Consider the following 5781-nt stretch of genomic DNA (forward strand, 5'->3'; position numbering starts at 1 on the left):
CTATATTATATTAAAGGATACTAAACTATACTATACTAATGAATGCAGAAAGGACACTTACACAGTGCTAAAAAGATAATAATGGAAACTCATGACTTTTTCCAGAGTCCTGACACAGTTTGGCACTGATTTGCCAAAGAGTCAAAACAACTCACAGCAGAATGCAATGGAACAATCACCTGTGGGTGAACAATCTCCAAACACATTCCACATGTGAGCACAACACAGGAGAAGCAAATGAGATAAGAATTGTTTCCCTTTTCTCTGAGGCTTCTCAGCTTCCCAGGAGAAAAATCCAGGGAGAAGGGATTTTTTCAGAGAATGTGACAGGGGAGCACTTCATCCCTTCATCCCTGGTTCATCCATGCCTGGACTTGCTGCATCAAGCCAGATCAAAGGACAGAGCTGCAAGCCTAAATCATCTCAGTTCTCACTTTCCTGTGTTTATCATTGTCACTGTTAATTTGTTTTAGAGCAGAGCCCAGGGGCAGTCATGGATCAGCCCTGGCTGAGGAGAGTTCCTGCCCCAGAACAAAGGGATTGCTCCTGCCCCGTGTGGGTGCAACAGGCAAATTCTGGGAGCTTCTGTGAAACAAAGAGGCAGCATGAGGCAGCCAGGGAGGCACCCAGAGATGGGAAACCCTGCTGGCAGGGCTGGGAAGGTGTGGGAAATAGTAAAGGTAAAATGATTTAATAGTAAAGGTAAGATGTCAGTGAGGAGGGAGACGTTCTTTCATTTTAAGGGACAATCTGTGTCATTTTAGTGGCACAGTTTTCTTAATCTGGGGCTTCTAACGCTGACAGCTGAACAGTCTAAGAAGGGTTCCAAAATGAATCTTCTCCTTTAAGGGGGAAGGAGAACACTAACACTCTGTGTTAGATCAGGCAGGTGAATGCTGCCTGGGCTGAACCCCTCTGTCAGCAGCATCCTACAATCCACAGACACCAAAAAGGAGACACAGGAGTCCTTTTACTTCATTCAAATAAAGGAAAAGGCCATGGGGCATTCCCTTGGGGTCTCTCACATTTCTGGAGGACTCAGCCTCCTTTTTATCCCAATTTCTCAGCTGCATTTCCCTTCTCTCTTTCCCCATTGGCCGAGGTACAAACTTACCAAAACGCCTGATACTAGAGATTTCCCTCTAATGTATAACCTTCACTTTAATTTTTAATTCTTATGGTATTTAGGGATTTTCCCCATTGTTTCTTTCATCTTTCAATGTCTAATTTCATTTCTCAGCAAACCTAAAATTTATTTGTAAAAGCAAATATCTTTTCCCATTCATCAATCAGTGGAATCCTTCCCATCATTTCTTTTTATCTCCCAGCAGACCCACAGCTTGTTTGTAAAGACAAATCCACTATTCCTCTCTCTACCTGCTGAAATACTTCAGTCATTACAACTTTAAATGGGACTGGTGTTGGAATCCAGGACATTCCTCTGGCTGCCCTGGGGGGCTCGAGACCCTGGCAGAGACCTTGGCACGGAGTCAAAAACACCAAGAACACCTGTGCCTTTGATTTTAGCCCATGGAAACAGTTCCCAACTTTGTGTGAGGATTTACAAGCCACAAGAGTTTGAGTAGAATGACAGTGAATTTGTCACAGGGTGAAAAAGTAGAATTTTGGGGATTTAGAATGGGGGTTCAGGAGGCAAGATGGAGAAATCTGGGTGTGTCCTGTCCTTCTCCTTCTTCTTCTTCTTCTTGGCCTCCATCTTCTGCTGGGATGCTGACACTTCTGGATTGGTTTAGGGTAGAGACAGACTGTCTAGCACAGCTGATAGGTATTGGAAGATTATTGTAAATAAAGCACAGGTAGTTCTTAGTATGAAAAGCCAACACCACCCCAAGGGCAGGGGCTGTGCCACAACCCGACCTGCTGGACAGACCTCAGCAGGGCAGAGAGAGAATGGAACAGATAAGAGAAAATAAACAACCTTGAAAAGCAGAGCCAAGGAATCTCGACTTCTTCAGTCATGGAGCTGGGAAAAAAAGACTTTCCAATACTTCGGGAGCCATTTCAGCAACACAAAACCCAGAGGCTGGCAGTGCTTGCCTGCAGTAATGGCACAGGGGGCTGTGCTCAGTGACACCGGGGCTGTGACCTGTTCTAGGGCAAATTTGGGAGAAAATCTCCAAAAGGGCCCCTCCAGGAAGCAAACCCACACAGCTCCTCCCTCCAGCCATTTCGGGAAGGATTCCTGGGAGAGAAGTGGACAGAACCTGTTTATTGAACAGGCACAGCACCCCCAGCACACAGAATGAACAATCCCAGGTGACAGCACTCTGTCACCGCTCTGAAGAGATGACAAATTCACAAAGTCTCTCCTGGGGTGGTGGCTCTGGGATCAGTCCCTGCGGCGCTGGGGCAGCTGCTGCAGCCACAGGGAGCAAACTCCGGGTGTTCCCAGGGCCCAGCCCGGAGCAGGCTCCAGGGGTCCCAAAACAGGGAAAGGAAAAACAGTCCAGGGAAAATTCTGACTGCTGAGCTAAACTAACTAATGAGCAGGAGCAAAAAGCAAGAGCCAAGCCAAAAGCCAGGCAAAAAGCAAAAGCAGCACTATGCACTGCCCTGTCTGTGTGTCCCACCAGCCGTGGGGGAGAGGCTGATAACAAAACCTAAACAAAACTTTCACTCTTCAGAGCAGTCTTGAAGGCACAGAACATAATATCCAGCATAAACAGAGCACACCAATGGGGATACAGGCATCATAACATCACCCTGGGACAGCCGGCCAGCCCTGCTGCCAGGCTCGGGCTTTTCCCTGCCCCAGCCTCGTCCCTCCGCAGGGATCCCGCGGGCAGCTCTGCAGGCTCACCTGGCAGGAGGCGAGGAGCGCTAATTCCCTTTGTTCCCCCGGGAAATTCCATTTCCCTCCCTTTTGTGCCGTGCCCCCGGTCAGTGCACGGGACAAAGCCCCGGGGGAGGCTGCGAATTGCAATCCCTGGCGGTGAATGCACCAGGGATGGGCTGGAGCCGCACCTGGAGCCGGTAATTGCGGCTTGAAACGCGGGGAAAGGGCTGAAGGCGAGCTGGAGGCCAGGTGGTTGTTGTGGATGGCAAAGGAAGGGCTTTTCCCGCTGGAAGAACAAATGGACCGCCCGGGAGTCTGCCGGTGATGGAATGATTCATCTTTTCTCTTTCCCTCCTCCTCCCTTCCTTGACTTTTGGGGGGTTTTGTTCATCCTCTGCTACCTCACCCCTTTGTTTTCTTTCCCAGAGCAACAACTGGAGGTAGGAAACCCCAGAGTGGCTTATTCCAGCTGAGACTGAATTTCAAATAACCTGCGCCTTAGTTTTCACCGAGACCCCTTTGATCTGCAAACTGGCTGAATGACTGAAGCCGGAATTTATTTCCCAAGCTGGATTTCTTGGGCTTGCAGCAGCTGTGTGCACTAAATTAATGCTGTAAGTGATGGTGGTGATTCTCTGCTTGCCAGAGATGTGCAGTGCTGCTGAGCTCACCGTGGCCAAAGCCATTTTTTGGCAATTCTTTGTACTTTCTGCCACTGCAGGAATCAAATGAGCCCATGTGGTTGAAATATGAAATAGAGAAACATCTTTAACTGGGAGAGTAACAGTGTGCTCTTCCTTTCAAGAAAGGAAAGGAGGGGTTTTCCTTTTGTGCTCTTCCTTTTGAGAAAGGAGGGGGAGATTTCCAGGGGTCTCTGCACAAACACTGGGGTTTGGAAATGGGTGTGCAGACAAATGTTCATCCAAGTTTAGTCTCTCATCCCCACACAGGTGGGAAGAATCAGAGAATCAGGGGATGGTTTGGGCTGGAAGGACAATGATGTCCCTGTGCTCTCTGCTCCCCAGTCCTGGGGCTTGTGCTGCAGTGAGTGACCCCTCTTCTTCCCAAATGTTGTTTCCAATCATGCCAGTTCAACAATATATGGATTAAAATAAAAGAATCCTTGGGCAACAATCTTGCATGTCCAGAAGAGACCACAAAGAGCTGTTAGTTTGCTTCCATGCTGCTTCTAGCCACAGTGATCCAGGAAAAGGCACCCTGAGGCCAAAGACACGGAGCCTGGGTTGGCTTCCCAGGGCTGGAATAGTGTAAGGGCTGGAATAGTGTAAGGGCTGCAAATGTGCCTGGATCCCGGGGGAATCTCTCCCTGCCTGGATCCCGGGGGAATCTCTCCCTGCCTGGATCCCGGGGGAATCTCTCCCTGCCTGGATCTCAGGGAATCTCCCTGCCTGGATCCCGGGGGAATCTCTCCCTGCCTGGATCCCGGGGGAATCTCTCCCTGCCTGGATCCCGGGGGAATCTCTCCCTGCCTGGATCCCGGGGGAATCTCCCTGCCTGGATCCCGGGGGAATCTCCCTGCCTGGATCTCAGGGAATCTCCCTGCCTGGATCTCAGGGGAATCTGCTGGGTGCTGCTGGCTTTTCAAGGTGGATTTTTTGACCCTGAAATGAACGTGATGGAGCAGGCATTGTGGAGATAAGACTGATGATGGTGTAAACCAGCTCTTTAGGAGGGATTATTTATAACTCCTTAAACCAGAGAAAGGTAAACTACAAAACAAACCCCTTAATTTTTATCTTGTCTTCTTTTCTTCATGTGCCCCATTCTCCAAATTTTATTATAAACCACCAGAATAACAATAGTCAGTGTACATTTTACCACTGTATGTGGGGTTTTTTTGTTTGTTTTATCCACCTTTTTATCTATTATAGCTCTTCCTTCTCCCTTCCCCCTTCCCCTCTCCCCCAGTAATCACCATAACTCGAGGGAAAAGAGTCAGGATTCTGGCAAAACCTGTTTCTGACCGAACAAGTGAAATCCTGCCCCCACTGACACCAGGGGCACATCCAATTTGCCCTTGTTGAGGCCAGAGTTTCAACTCTTATTTTTGTTGATCATTTTGGAGAGGCCATCAGGGAAGAAAAGAGAAAAAGAAGAATTCGATTAACAGGGACCTCTTGCCCCAGAGCAGGTGTAAGAGCACACACAGGCTGAGGGCTGGAGTTAAGTGTGGGAGAGGTGAAAAATGTGTATTTTACGATTGGCTTTTCGTAAATATTAAAATGAATATTAGATGGGTTGTGTTAGAAAGTTATGCTGTACTAATTTTTTAAAGTAGTGGGTTAAATACAGCTTTGGGATATAATATAATGTTAAAATAGAAACTGTGCTAGGTAAGATACTTTTTTAAAGGAAGGACTCACAGCGAAATAGCAGCCCCAGGACACCTGAATCTTCCAGAGAAAGAGAACTTATTGCTCTCTTATCAGAAAAAATGAACTTCTTCCCACCTTGCTCAACCTTAAAGACCATGTCAGGATCCAGAGGAAGGAGCTGACACTGCCCAGACAGAATCCTGTGTTTGAATGGAATTTCTGCATCATGTATGAGATGTATGAATATACAACAGGCTGTTGCTTTCAAGGGTTAATCCTCTGTTAACGTGGGTCCTTTTTTGGGCTTATTTTACCCAGAAGAGGTACCCAGACCACCTGTAACTCTTTGTTTCTGTTGTCTCATATTGTCCTAATCCTAATTATTATTACTCTAATTATATTGCTATTTTTATGACCATTTCATTGCTATTAAACATTTAAAATTTAAAAAAACAAATGATTGGCATTTTTCACAGGAGAGCGGCTGAACAGGAGCCACCCGTGGATGCTTTTTTTTCACCCACCTCCACAATGATTATTTAAAAAAAAAAAACGAAAAAAAACCAAAAAGAGCTGTTTCAAAGGCAAAACAAAACCTCCTTTAAATGCATTTTATTGCTTTCCACGTTTTAAAAAGTCTGGGAGGGC

This window comes from Fringilla coelebs, assembly GCF_963513975.1.
Source record: "Fringilla coelebs genome assembly, chromosome: 6".
NCBI lineage: Eukaryota > Metazoa > Chordata > Aves > Passeriformes > Fringillidae > Fringilla > Fringilla coelebs.